Genomic DNA, 15,764 nt, shown 5'->3' on the forward strand with positions numbered 1-15,764 from the left:
TTGATGGAACAGAAAGATGAGAGAGATGAGAAAGCTTCGTTTCTGAAATCCGTATCAACTTCAGCAAATATTACATGATGCTGACTGACAACATGTGTAAAGCTGTTGACATATGCTATTATTAAGTATCTGTTTTAATGTGTATGTTTATTAGAGTAAGAACTTTATAACGCTATATTAACCAATGTAATATGACACTTGTTCACACACCTTGAGGGCTTAGCTAAACCCATCCATGATATCCAGCTTACTTAATAGTTTTGAAAGCTGTTGAGTCAGGTTTTTTTAATACACCAGAGCCAGATGATGTGTGAAATGACTATTTTTGATACTGCCTTCTTCAGGAGTGTCAAATGGACATGAGCAAGAAGAACTTGTGTGACTAAAACTTTGTACTTCTGTTTTTATGATAAGCAAGCAGATAAAGACAGTACAGCTCTGCAGGACTGTGAGTCTTACACATGGAATTAACAGAAGAGTTTTGTTATGTCAATTTCAATTGCACCAAAATATAAACCATAGCTTCATCTCACTGACTGGTTACAGTCTCTTCACGTTCACCCAACTATAGCCAAACTGGTCTCTTCTGAGTTTCCATTCACATTCAAAGTAATAGTCCAGAAAATGTTTAAAAAGGAAAAAAAAAGTCTAATTACATGTAACATTGGACTAAAACACTAAACTCCACCAATACACTGCCTTCACAGGGATAGTGCACAGATGTGAATGTTGGCATGTAAGTCCTGCTGTAAGTCTTTGGAGGGACAGTAAGACAAATGGCCAACCGCTTAACACTAGATTTTAATTTCATTCAATTTGAAAGCAGTTTCTAAGACTTTTTCACTGAAATGGTAGTTTTTAAATGCCTATCAGAGGAAAACATGAAACCTAACAGGAGGAAAAAAAAGAAACTTGTAATCCTCAAAAACGCATCCTTCTCCCCTGAGTTACTCACTGGTATCCCCTGGAGTCTGTCAAGATCAAAGCTTTGGATTTTATAACATAATATTCCTCTACCTACAACCACTTTTCTAGTCAAAGTGGTTTACCAGAGAAATTACAGTGAAATGGCCAGTTAATTTTTCTTTGCTACATAAAGCTAGCAAGTAGCACATCAATAAAATGATCCAGTATGTTACACTATTTCCAAAAGGATGCTTCATTTAAAGAAAAGAGAAGTTGCATTTGCATTAATTTGTTCTCAAAGTGTGGGATTATTATTTTTAAAACAGCTCTATTGTTATTTATACTTGCATTATGATAACACACAAGGGCTCTCAATACAGCTGATTGTACCAGATAGATACAAAAATTGAGAAAAGGCTGCATTCAGCCAATACTAATTTTACCCATGTAGAAGTTAAATGCCTAGATGGCCCATATCAACTAGGCACTCAGGGTGCAAACCAGTCCATCTGAATTTATTCATCTTAAAGTTATGCATTTAGTCTGAGCTAATTATCTAGGCTTCCTCTCTAATTAATAGCAAGAGACAGGCACCTTAAGAGGATGATTCATCTCTTAACATTGGTATAACGAAATGTTGGAAGTGATGCTCATGATCTTTTTCCACAGACAAAAAAAAAGAGCCTAAACACCTAGTTGAGACTAGATGTATACAAAAGGAATAAAGTTACATGAAATAAATCCCACCTCGATGGTGGGTTGCCTGTGTGCGCTCAGCATAAAATATGAAATAAAAACTTTGTGTAATAAATAACCGCTACATTTTTCAGTTAGCATAATGTGCTCTACCAACCTTACTGGTGTAACAGTTTCTTACTCTGTAATTCCACTGAAATCTGAGAACTAGGGACAACTCTTGATGAGTTTTAGTTGCAAAAAATTTTGCTCCAAGGGATGCATATAAGTATTTTTCCTTTCCAGACTGTATAGCAATCTGATGAATATTCCGTCTTAAATATTTTATTCCTTCATTACTCTCAAACAAAAGATACTTGATATAAGAGTGATTACATCCAACAGCAAGGATTATTTTATAGGAATATTAGTAATTCTCTGATTAAAGTCAGCTATAGTCAACTCTGTATTTAGGTTACAATCACAAGTCTGATCTGACAAATAAATGTTATCTCTGACAGAGTTCTGACAGAATAGAAATTACATTCCCCACTGTTACTCAAGCCACATGATATTTCAAGGAAGCTGTTGTCAGAGGTGACCAACCAACAGACTGTGAGCTCAGCCTGACTGTGGTTCACAGCCTACTCCCTGCTGCCCTCTTGCCTAAGGGCTACACACACACAAGGCAACCAAAACAGCCTGTGACTGGCCAGTCATTACTACATCTTATTACCTTCTTTCATGAGGTCCTTGTCACAGAAGAAAAAACAACTCCTGACATATGACAAGAACAAGTCTGTTAATGTGCATGGGCACTGTCCAGCGATTCACATGGATAGCGTACATTTTGGTCATGTCACTGGAATGCACCTACTCACATGTTCAAGTATCACACACGTTCCCCTGGCTCCCATCACACCATGGGGGATGCATTCATTCTCATCACAGGACAGTGATGCACATGTGTCCTGTCACATAAGGGGTAGGAGAAGAGAGAGTAACGGTGTACTTATACGATATAGATATACTCAGATCATCTGATGGAGAAAGGGGTACTGCAAGCAGCTGTTCAATCTGTCGCATTGCAGAAACTGAGAACAGCTGTATTAGAAGGTACGTAAACTAATTGAAAGGAAATGGTTGTGTCTGGACTATTACTTATGTCCAACCTTTGCGTTCTTTCCCAGAAACACTACCAGAAAGAACATGTATTGGAAAAAGCATTAGAGTATAAGAAAAAACCACGCCTCCCATGTTTATCAAAACAAAATATCACTTGTATCTGCATTTGGATTATCTCAGTTTACCAAGCTACTGAAACCAACACCACTTTTTCATGGTAATGTATTGGATGCAGGTGTCAATGTGTTAGCAGCAGGGGGCTGCAGGGGGGGCCCTCTGTGAGATGAGACCAGGGGCTGCCCTGTGCCGAACACAGTCAGTTCCAGCCAGCTCTGCAATGGACTCACTGCAAGACACAGCTGAGCCCATCAGACAAACTGGTGGCACCTTGGGGAAACATATTGAAGAGAGGGTAAAAACACTGGGAGGAAGGAACACAGAGAGAAGGGTGCGGGGGGGGGCAGAGGGAGGGAGAGAGGGAGGGAGGAGCAGGAGCCGGAGCAGGAGCAGGAGGAAGGAACAACAAAGCCAGAGCAGTAGGAAGTGCTCCACACTGGAGCAGGTACATGCCCAAAGGGACTGCAGCCTGTGGAGGGCCCATACCAGACGATAGGAAAAAAATGAGCAACACGGAGTGGCAGAGGGAAACGGCTAAGCACTGACTTTGTCCTCCTGTGCCACCCATGGCTGAAGAGACAGAGTGCAACCTGCAGCAGTAACATGGCAGAAGGAGATGTCTGGAGTGAAGGTGTGAAGTGGAGACTAGGAGGGTGAAAGAGAGGAATCTGAAGTTGAGCCGGGGAAGGTGGGAGAAAAGGTGGTTTTCCTGCATGTTTAAATGTTTGTCCTTTTTTGTTGTTTCCCAATACTCCCATCAGTAATCAAATATTTATGCTACCAGGCAATAAATTAAGTTAAATTCCCCAAGTTGTTTTGCCCACAACAGTACTTGGTAAGTGATTTCCCTGTCTTTATTTCAACCCATGAGTCGTCTTCACTCCTGTTCCTCCTATTTTCTCCCCCATCTCACTGGGGAAGGGGGGAAGAAAATGAGCAAGCAGCTGTGTGGGTGCTTGGCTGTTAGCCAGGGCAAACACACCATGTTTAAAATGAAAAGGGATGAACGGATCCAATGGCAAATTACTTTCATTGATTACTATTAGCCAAAAGCTTCCTTGCTGTGATCCAATCCATCTAGATTCTAAAAGTGAACCTTTTGCCAGGGAGAGAAATGGCAAAGCTTTTTAAGTAAAAAATAATTCAATTTGAGATCAACTGACTTATGGTGTTGCTGGTGTAAGTAGGAGGCTCACAAGACATAAATGAATAGCTTCTCCTTCCTCTTAATTTGCACAAGTAAGAAACATTTAAATTAAACAAGGGTAGCTGCTTACTGAAGACTAAGTTCCTTCTCTACAGTTTCTAAAACAAAGGAAAATCTGGTTTATGTTACTTCTGTCATACAACTAATATTCAGGAAATGGTACGTCCTCATTATGCAAATAGTCATGAACATGTCATGACAAATTGTTTGGCATTTTTTTTACAAAAAAATCTTTCTAGTGGGGAAAAAAAATTTTAAGGGAAAAAAGTTTTTTAAAATGAAGCAATTTAAAAATGAAATAGTTCTCCTTTACTTTTATACTTAGAAATATAGCCTGTTTAGCATTTACAAGGTGAAAACAAACCACTTTAGTTGTTCTTTTGGGCCAGGAGATATTTTTACTATGTTATTTTGAACAGAGTTAAAAGATTAACCCCCAAGCCACCCATTTTTTATGACCTAATGCAAAGTTAGAACAAAGAGAATAGAATTATCCGTTCATAATTTTTATTTTTGCCCAATTAACATGGTAAAAAAAAAAAGCTTCAGAAATGGGGGGGGGGGAAGTTATTTTCTAACCACTTCTAATGCAGAGATACTCCACTAGCATTATTCACTGTAAACACTAAAAGTACAAAATAGCTTTAAAATCAAATACAATTATTGGAAAATAGATTTGAAAACAAAAGGCAAGGATAATGAAATTAGGAGGTTGTACAAACCAGGAAAATATTTACCCTGAAAAGAAGGATTATGAGCTGCATAGTGGTTATATAACTGCCTGATTGCAAACTACATAGATCAGAATCTTCTAAAAAATGTGCAAGCCAAAGGGCAAAGACATTTACAAATCAAGGCATATATATTAGCCAACATTTTATCCCAATTCCAAAGATTTGATCATTTACCAATTTCAGTAAGCATACAAAGGAATAACTGACTTAGTCCCTCATCAAGAAAAAAAATAAAAATAAAAATTGTGAATATACTTAGCTTGGCAAAATATCTGAGGGACAGAATTTAAACATCATAGGATTAGACAACAATTAGAATGAAAGTCTTAAAATGAAGGATATCTGAAAAAGCAAATAATTCTAATACTAAAAATATCTGCTTACAGTACAACAAGAGGCTAAGTGGGTCCTTAGAGTCTGACAGAAAAAAACCTCATCTTGAACAAACTATAGAAATGCATATATTGTATTACAGCAATACAGGAAAAACAGCAGTTTAAGCCACAAGGTATCCAGGTTCCTTCTGCCCTGTGTGAGTAGAAAACTGTTGCTCCTTCCCTCCCCTCCTCCCTCCCCTTCTCTTTCTTTTCTCTAGTTCTTTCTTTCTCCCTTTCATAGGGACTCTAGGAAACTTGTAAATCCTTGCTGTTAAAACAGAACACCATCCCTTCACACATAGGAGCTAAGAGGCAAAATCCCAGCACAACAAAATGAAAATTATCATTAGCTCAGGACTATAGCAATTCACTTCATTTTCACCTTATTTTGTATGACATTTTAAGAGCATAAATAAATATAAAAAGTATTCCAAAAAGGCATTTTTTCTATTTTCTTGTGGTACACCAGTATTAACTTCCTTTTAACATTTGAACAGTTTCTCAATAATAGCTCCAGGGTTCTCATTATCTTTTGGCCTGGACTGGAGCATGCTGCAAGTATGTTTGAAGCAAATAACATGCTTTTTCAATCATATCAGAATGCCTTTAAATAAGTTTTTAAGAAAGGACGTTTTCCTTCACTCTGTGCCTTCAGGTACAACACAACCGTATGTTTTTAAAGGATGGATTCTGTTCATCAGTGAAAAAGAACATATCACTCCCTCTGTCCAACATGCATTTTTCAGGACTAATACTTTACTGCTATTATTAGACAACTGCTATAATAGACAACATATCCAGTTGTCTACTATAATAACTTATATGAACTGGAGACATGATGATTCTTACATAGCTAAGAGTAACTTTTGTACATGACTAATCTGTGTCAACAGCTTCTAATTTTCTTCATAGTTGCCAGTTCTGTCATCAGTGCAGAATATAAACGTTAACAACAACAACAACAAAGGACAAAGTAGCCTTCTAGCTTACTGACTTTGACTTCTAATTAAATAAATTTTGTAACACTAGGGATTCCTGCAGAAAGCATGTTCACATGCACCACGATACAACCACCAATCTGGCTAGTTCAAGACAATGTCAGAGGAAAACAGGTCCGTCTGAGCTCTATACCCTAAGTTTTCCTTATGAGTATGGCTGATCAACTGATTCTTTAGCATGGTAGAAAAAAGAAGAGGCCATTTTTACACCGTTACCTTTTAATTGAAAAAATTTGTCCAGGATGCGAAAAATCCAAGATCAGTATCATTATGAAACTGAGGCAGTTCAAACTTGTGTGTTCACAGCCCAGACTGCCATAGCCACAATTCTTGTTAAGGATCTCTTAACAATCTATCTCAAATGTCTGTCTTGCTCCTATCCCTCTTCTCACCCTAAACTAAACTTCTCACCCTAAACTAATTTTATTTAATTCCTCCTCATCCCCAAGCTTCCTCTCATACAATCAAGAAGCCACCCCACAAACTCTTCTGCAAACCCAATCTTTCTAAACCATGCCCTACCAAATCCCTTCCTAGTCAAGAATCTCATATTAATGTGCCAATGATCTAAACTCACACTGAATACCTCTTGGATGAAGCTGCTCCACTCCTCCAGTTCTGCTTGCCCAGGTACTGTTGTTATCATTACCACTCTACCATTACTACTCTTGATGCTGCTGTGTCTCCCTGCTTGCCTCCTCCATGTCTCCTCTCCCCATCACATAGGCTCTTCCACCGGCCAGCACCATACAGTGCTCCCTATTGGTGACTGTGGCTCTCCTGGTATTAAAGCAGCCTCAGCTGCTGGTCTACCAGGGATTTAATACAGGAATGCACTTACTAAAATCCACCTAGAGAGCCCCCGAAGGGGAGAGACAAAAATATGTTTGTGAGAAAACAGGATGTATGGAATCCATATTATTAAAGAGTCATTACAAAACTGCATAGCAAGTAATACGTGTGGTCAGGTTCTCTTCAACACTTGTTTTGGTTAAATAGGCTTCTACTCTTTCATCTTCCTTCTTCTTGTCTCAGTGTGGTTGCCCTTATGTAGTCTTTCTGTTTAAGTCTGGCAGATACAACCTATTCAGAAGTGATTACTTTTCCTTACCTTTTCTCTTTCTCTATTATTCCTTGCCATACTCTCTATCTCAGTGATTCCTCTTATAGACGCTGTCCCCTCAGTAGCTGTGTTTACACCCAGTTAGCAGGTTGGATGTGTATGAGATTACAAAGGAAGATATTAGATTTATTTAATATCACTTAAAAAGTTACAGTTAAGTCTTGCAGGCTTCCATCTTTGAATCAAACAGATTTTGTCAGATTATATACACTGCACACAAACCAGAGTCACTTCAAAACTACAAGCTTATTTCAGAACCTAACCCCCTCCAAAACTATTTAACAATTCATTTCCATTTGATTCTTGAAACAGAGTCCGTAATCAAAATTACATACACTTTTAACATTATTTTTTAAACAACCAGAGCTTAAGTGGTAAGGGAAAAACCACTGCTGCACAGCTGGAAAATGTTCTAGTTCACAAGCACCCCACTTTCTTTTTTGTTCAAAATGCTTTCACAATTCAAGTGAAGCTTATACTCTTCTTAACCCTTTGTAGGCAGAGAATGTTCCACTCCATTGCAATACCTAATAACAAAGCGCATTTTGTTACAAAATAATTTGCCACTATAGTTGATAGTATCTTACAGACAGGAGTAGACAGTATTAGCATCCTTTTTTTTTTCTTTCTTATATAAAATACATTGCATTAAGTTAATGAGGAAAAGACAACACAGCATATGTTACTACTTCTCATAATTGCTGATTTCCTGCATGAAGAATTTGCTTTGAGCTGTGAAAGAATATGAACTCCAACTACACGTGACCTCAATGTTTACAATGAAACCATATATAAATGATAGACTTTGGGGCAGGAGGGGCATTTTACCTTGCAGCACGGAATTGTTTCAGTTTCTGCCTCTAGTTTTCAAACAAGATGGTTGTGCACTTATTATCGGTAAATGGGTACAAAGTCCAGTCACATGAACTGAAACAGAAAGGTGGAGCGGAAGAAAGGAGGACAACACTGAAAAAGACAACTTCTTATTATACAACGCTGACAATATTTCTTGGTAAGACACAACTTCACTAGTAGGAAACAATCTCAATGTGTTTTCATAATGCATATATACACATGCCTAACCAAGACACTTGTTTTAGTTTGTTGCTGAAGATCTCCTGTTAGGCTTTTCAAATGCTAGTGACTTTGCATTGTATTTTTGGAAAACAAGGGCAGTGCCAGAATCTCAGGTCCATTTCTGCCTTTGGTACACATGGTAAGCGTTCCTGCAGAATACCTACATAGCAACTTCCGAGAAACTGCATTAAAACACCTTTTAAAGTATAATTTTGGATCAGTGGCTTTCAAATTTTTCCATTCGAGGCACAGAACTATTTACAAATTCTCTCTACATAAATACTGTACACCATAGCCCATCCTGGTTTGTGCACTACGCAGTCTCTTAGAAACTGTATGTGACCCCAGAAAATGACTGCTCCCAGGAAGTCCGAGGACCCTAATATGAAAAATCATTCACTAAACTTTTAAAAGTGCTAGCTAGTTTATGTATTATTCTCCTTCCTCCACCCCAATTTATGTATTCTTCATAAGGAAAATTGATCAGGAAGAGAAAGATGTATGTTTAAAGATATGTGACAACCGATGCCACTGAAACTTAACAGAATCCAAGCCTTACACGCTAAATATAAAATTTTACTTTTCTTCCAGGCAAAATACTGAAGCTAACAATGACTGGGGGAAATCAAACTGAATCAATGTTTTTGAACAACTGTCTAAATGCAAAGTTTCAATTACGTTTTTCTGTGGTTCAATAAATCAGTACAGCTTGTTCAGAGCTTTTCTCCTGCGTTTTTCCTCCCTCTACTTTAAAATAACATTGTACTGTAACAACTTTGAAACAATTTTAAATGGCCAACCTTTTCTCTGTCTCAAATACAAATAGGAAATGCTAGCTCTACCTTAAACCTTTGAAAAACTCTGCACCTACTCTCTTGCAGAAAGCATTAACAAGTGAAAATAAAGACAATTAAAAATAAATCTTGTCAACCTCCCTAAGACAACCAGCTAGTTTTTAATCTCTTTGATAATCATATATTTAGGTAAATAATATTTTAGAAAGTACTGAGAAAAAACCCTTCATATAGACACAGGAAGCAGTATGAGAGATACAACAGATGACATTCGACATCCATTGGCAAAACACAAAAATATTTGTATTTCACCAAGTTTCTTATGTACATACACTGCAACTCTTCAGAGATGTATAATAATTATTTACTTCAATAAATTTTATTAAAACAATTTATTAAGCTACATTAATTCAAAAACTTGTGATCATGTAAATTAGAAGAAAGTAGTGATGAAACAAGGATATGTATGTCAAAATGGATTGAATGAAAAGCAGCCTTGTCTGTGCTAATTAATGTGACAATTCAAGGCATTTGACATGGAAAACCAAAATGTAGCATAAAAAGCTCTATTCATTGTAACTAAAACAGTATACAAAAAATTACTATGAGTTAACAAGTGAAAAAAAAGCCATGCTCGCCCTCTCCTATCCAAACTGAATGAAGACTGAATGGAGGGTTTTTCTTTCTTTGGGTTTCTTCTCCATGTTTGATTAGAAATCACTAAAGGGTGCTAAATCAACAGTTACTTAATAACTTCAAAGCATAAGTAGGACTGAAAACTGAAATGCTAACAGGGAGGCTGCATTTAGGTTATGGTAAATAGGGTACTACATTAACCAGTAATGTATTCTCCAATGATATGGAACAGATCTATGTTGTTTAATGGATTATATTATCCATTTTGACCAATAGGTGTTTTTGTGGTTTGCTTGGTTTTTTTCTTTCCACATGGATATGAACACAGCGTCCAACTTTGTTTTTTCTTTCATAATTTGTTAGAAACATTTTTTTTTTAAGATACTTTGGTCTTCTGGTGACCAAGTGGGAGACAGTATCTACTTATTTATATATGAACATTCATATGTATAACAGAGTTCAACTCATCGAATTGGTAAAGGAAATTATTTTTTAAATAGTGTTTGGGAAGAAAAGGAGATAGAAGGATGCATGACTGGATTTATTGGAATCTAGTGGAAGGGCAGAGCTGCAGTGAGGCAGACCTTTTGTCTCAGTTCATCAAAACACTTCTGCCAAAGCTTTAAAAGTTTAGGATCAAACTTAATCACACCACTAACTGTTAATCTACCAGATACAGTACATAAATCTTTGTAAAAACAAAGAACACTGCTGTCTTAGACTGGCTGAATGTTGTTGCACATCTAAATGCTTATGTTTCCACATAAATCTGCTAATACAAACTTGCATTTAACAGGGATTCAAATGAAATACACCAATAACAGAGCTAAAAATGGCATGAAGGATATTTGTTAACTTCTCTTACCATAGTAAAACCCAAGGAACTTAGCTAATTTCAGAAGATATTTTTGAATGTTACACACATCCAGAATTAAAAGATACAGCTCTGCTATTCCTAGGGACTTTGTACATACAAATCGGATTATTGGATGCTAGAGGATATTTATTTTGCAACAAATCTTCAGTGAAAAAAGATGTTTAAACTTCATTCATTCTTCGGCTTACTCCAAAAACACCAGTGAAAATTTTCACTTTAAAAATTCTGTAGTCACGTAGTTATCCTGAAGAATGTAGGAGAATCATTATATGAACTTGTGAAATCTGTGGATTGCAGAGGACTTTGTGCAGTTCTGAGGAAGTCACAATGGCTTTTATGTATGGAACTCTGACACGGTCTAATGATTTTGGTATTTTTTTTCATGGTTGTGCTTTAGTTAAGACTTACATATAGGAGTTTAGCTGGACAAACACATCAGCTATGCCATGTGAGAATAAAGATCCAGTTTTTGTAGTCACTATAGCCATAGTTTCTGACTATCAAATAACACTTGTCTAAGCTACCTCAAGTCACACACAGAACAGGATCTTTAAAGAAAGATGGGCTTGAATAGACAGGAAAAAATATATTTCATTGGATCTACTAGATAATGTATTTTATTATACTTCCTGGATGTGAAGTCAGAAAAAACAGATGAACTTGCCAGTCCCCACCCTTTGTAGGTCCTTCAAGAAGCAACAATCACTCAGCTAAATACATTAAAAAATTGCAAGTGGGCAAGGGTTTACTATATTTCCACCAACTTTAAAAAGCTTTAGTGCAGACACCACCCTGGAAGACGCTGGTAGAGATTCAGTGACAAGAGTGCCATCTACTGAGTGAACCTCTATGCTTCTTGGAGCACGTAGGCTTTCCTCCAAGCTCTGTAACTCAATACAGCCTAACCCTACCTCATTTCATGACCACAACACAAGGTGGCTAGTCTCTGGATGGCACATCCTACTTAATTAGGATATACCGCCACCTTAATATTAGAAGTCTTGTTAATAGCTTTTGGAAAATTGCATTAGTCTAACTTTTCCAGATTAGAGCATAATTGTTAGCCTAAAAAGAAAAATCAGCAAAAAACAGATTAAGGAGCCAGGCTGTCAAACGTCGTCATTAATATAATACTCATTCCCCATTGCTTGTAGCAGCCACTGGTCTAAATGCAACACTTTTGAAAGTGATACAACTCATTCTGTAACACAGCTTCTTGCAGATAGCTGCCTCATCAGGCTTGCAAGATAATAGGTTAATTTTCATACTTAAAAATACAGAAAAATCTCTCAAATGGTATCAAAAAGTATTAAGCTCTTCATGGGCTAGATATGTTGCCACTGATCTCTTTCAGTGAAGTATAATACTGACTATTCTTAATTAATGAGGATACAGATAGAAGTGATCCATACAGAAAATTTTAAATTGGACAAGTGGCAACAAAAGTTTTCAGCTTTTGGCTTGGTACAAAATGGGGAACAACCTGCCTAAGCAGCAGTAGTAAAAAATATTTGTAAGAATTTCAAATCATTCATTAGTGAACTAAATAAAACTATGGCAAAAATGGTAATTCGGTTCTTATGTTTATTCAAAGGGACTCTATATCTGGGACTAAGAAGGCAGTCTATTAGTAGAAGATGGCCTTTCTATTTGTCATTTATAAAACCAACAGCTACAAAAATTTACCTGAGTGCTGGACTTCTCTGAGGATACAGAAAAACTAGAATCCTGAAGAGCAAGCAAAATGCTAAAAGCTTCAGAAAGCATAAATTATGAGGGAAGGTTAAAGGAATGAAGTTTGTTAAATAATAAAAAAAAAAGTAAAGGAAGAACATGGGATATCCCAGAAGAGCAAAAGATTCACAGAAAGATTTAGAAAAATTTAGGCATAATCTCTGGACAGACATTTTAAGCATATACAATTCTGTCTCAATGCAAAGAATTCATGAAGATCTTGAACATCTCTTGTGTTCTTACCTATATGTAAGCATATGAAATGGAAATCTAGGAGTCTTTCAATCCTGCAGTGTCACTGTGAGCAATCATTCACTTTACAGAACCCAAGATGAAATGTTTGAGATGCACTTAGTAGGTGGAGCTAGCTGGCTTGAGGAAAACAAAACAAAAAAACCAAACCAAAACAAAAAATCAGGTTCTCACTGGCTTGACAGCACTGGGACTACAATGCTTCCTTGTAGGTATCCCTAATATCTAACTGTATCAGAATTTACAAGTGGTGTTTCTTGTCTTACAAATGTTTTATGGAAACAAGTATCTGTTACTGACCTTCTGCTAAGAAAATTTTAGTTCAAAGTATAAAATAAGAAATAAGGCTATGTTATTTTCTCATGCAGTTACAACACGCTGAACCTAATTCCTCAAGACATGTAAACATATGCTTAACTTAAAGTAGGTGGACAACCTAATGAAGGGACTATTTCCTCACTCCAAAATTACTCAGTGCCCTACATGCCAGTGCTCACAAAGCATATTTGATATTGGCTGTCCACAACTGTATACTACCAGTACGTGTTTGCATGTCTGCACACATAGGGAGGAAGAGAGGGCAGTAGCTTCAGGAGGGAAGAGAGGAATTCCCAAAAGGGAATTATGACTTGGTTGGGAGGTACACTGACTCCTGCAGCCAAGGAAAAGTCCCAACTCCCCCAGTCAAGAACAGCCTATATATCCAATATAACTCAGCTGCAATAGGGACTCAAGAAGCAGTTAGCTAACTCTGCTTGGCACTGCCCCCCTCTTCTCTCCCTTCCCACCATTTCTGCTTCCAGATCAGAGTTGCTACTTCTTATGTTCCAGTATGGTGTTATGGCTTCTCTAGCTAGACAGATCTAGACCCTCAGACTGCTAGAATCGCTGCAAAAAAAGAAAGGTTGTGGTACTGTACAATAGTTGGCCTCCAGCAGTCTCCCTGTACAACCTAGGCTGACAGCATGTTTACCCTGATCACATAGACATTCTGGGCTGAGTGTCAGCAAGCTCATTTATCTCTGATCGACTCTTCTGGGTAGGTACAAAATTGTAAGGGCATGCACCCACAAAGTAGGCAGAATGCCTGTCCTCTGGAGATTAAACTCTCCAGCTTGTTGCATGCTGAGTAGGGAATACGCACATAAAACCTGAATCTGGAGCATTACAGTTCAGTGGCTCAGAGACCTTGTGACCCAGAGAATCACAATTCCTTCTCCCTCTTTTCCATCTGCAGATGTAATTGCTGCAGCCTTTGAAGAGGTTTTGCTTAGGAGCACAAGACTGAAAGGGACCACTGGAAGGGTGACTGCATTCAGTTCCACCCTTGTCAGCAACTAAGTGAGAGATGACTTGCTCAGGAAGGTTGACAGAACGTGTATTCCACGTGGCACTACAAATGCAAAATTTTTCCTATAATCTGTAACAATCAAACTGTAGTAAAATGAAAAAATATAGCCATAAAATTCACATGCAGACAAGAAAGAAAACCAAAAGCAAAATCAATGTTTTAGGCTCCTGCAATAACAGAAAGTTTGATAAATAAATAAAAGTTGCAATTGATCCTACAGAGGAAGCCCATATCACACAGGAAAAGCAAAACAAGATACAACACTTCAGATCTTATCTGGGGATGCAATCCTTTCTGCCTTAATCTTTGATAGTTTAAGGCTAAGCGGGACCCACCCATTAAGCATTTCAGGATTTCAATTACAATGACACTGCTAATCACCTGAACACTTTGCCTGTGTGCAGCCAGTATTTTACTGAAGACCAAAAATGATGTTAAAAAGCCGATTCACAAGCCGTAGAGGAGAGAAAATTATTCTCACTGACTTTAATGGTCCTGAAAGGTGGCAGTAGGTCCTGAAGCATGGCAGTAAGCCTTCATTTCCCAGCTTCAGAAACTGTTCTGTTGTACAATCCCATCAATAAATGCAGCAATTGACATCTAAAAATATCTTAGATCCCTTGTTCCCTCTTGTGTACTTGGTTGGCTTTTCTAGAATTTCACCCCTCATTGCTGCTTAAGAACTTTTAATAGTACCTCATCTAAATTTATAGATGACCAACGCATGTCTTCTTCACTTTGTTCTCCTGAAGCATAACACATCATCTTTCTTGCCTTTATAACTAACTTCTTATCACTGGTGGTAAATATCAACATCCAGAAAATGGGTGGCTCTCCTCCCCCTACTTGCTTGGCTGTAAGAAGACCCATATGATTAATTAAAGAGGACATACTCCCTTTTGACTTATGTAATCAATAAAACATGACTTAGATCAGCAGGTGTATGGTATTATTTCATTGCCTTAAGACATATACTCATTTTCCCTTTTGCAAACATAAAAACATGACCTGAAAGAATAAAATTCACTTAATTCATATTCTTACAGTGAAAAGATCTTGTTTGGTGACATCCAGCACTGGGAGGGGTTTCATTTTCTGAGAGCTTATAGGCTCAACTATAGCAACTGTTGTGAATCTCAGCTGATACCTGAATTAAATTACATTTAACTTTAAGTCATTCCAAGTAATTTGTTACTAATAGTGGGTTTAACAGCTGTTCATGTAAATCATTGTGAAAGCTTTTAAATTACTGGATTTATTCAAGTCTTTAGATTCTTTTTTAATATTCAAACCAAAACAAATTATAATCTGTTTATCCTCTTTGCCAAGGCGCCTGCAGAACAAGAAAAATAAAGTCAGTCATTTCTGTGTGAAACACATAGTGCATGATGCTCCTATCAATGGTACAAAAATATGTAAGCGAATCCATGTTTCGAGCACAACATGAAGTAGTGAAATAGGAAACTGCAATTTTTGAGTCAACTGTATTACCCAAGAAAACACTTAAGCATATTCTGGAGCTTTTACTCTCCAGGAAGAGAACTTAGTCATGTAAGTTTCAGTGATGTGGAAAACTTTTTAGCTTTAAGGTAAATAAAACACAAACAAACATACAAAGGTTAAAAAAAAAAGGTTATGAGGACTGTGCATGCAAAACATTGTGTTGTATGCTTAATAACCCCATGGATACGGATCCAAGTATTTTCACCTTCTCTCACATGCATGAACAATAAAAACAAAGTGATTTTAACATATTATTACAAAGCCAGAGAAAACAGACT

General features: G+C 37.2%; 1 protein-coding gene across 4 annotated transcripts in view; it reads right to left on the reverse strand.

Moving 5' to 3' along the window:
- Positions 1 to 15,764, reverse strand: part of STS (steroid sulfatase) — a 117,959-nt gene that overhangs the window by 98,816 nt on the left and 3,379 nt on the right. The window lies entirely within an intron of this gene.

The sequence above is a fragment of the Ciconia boyciana genome, chromosome 1 (genome assembly GCF_034638445.1).
Source record: "Ciconia boyciana chromosome 1, ASM3463844v1, whole genome shotgun sequence".
Classification (NCBI taxonomy): Eukaryota; Metazoa; Chordata; class Aves; order Ciconiiformes; family Ciconiidae; genus Ciconia; species Ciconia boyciana.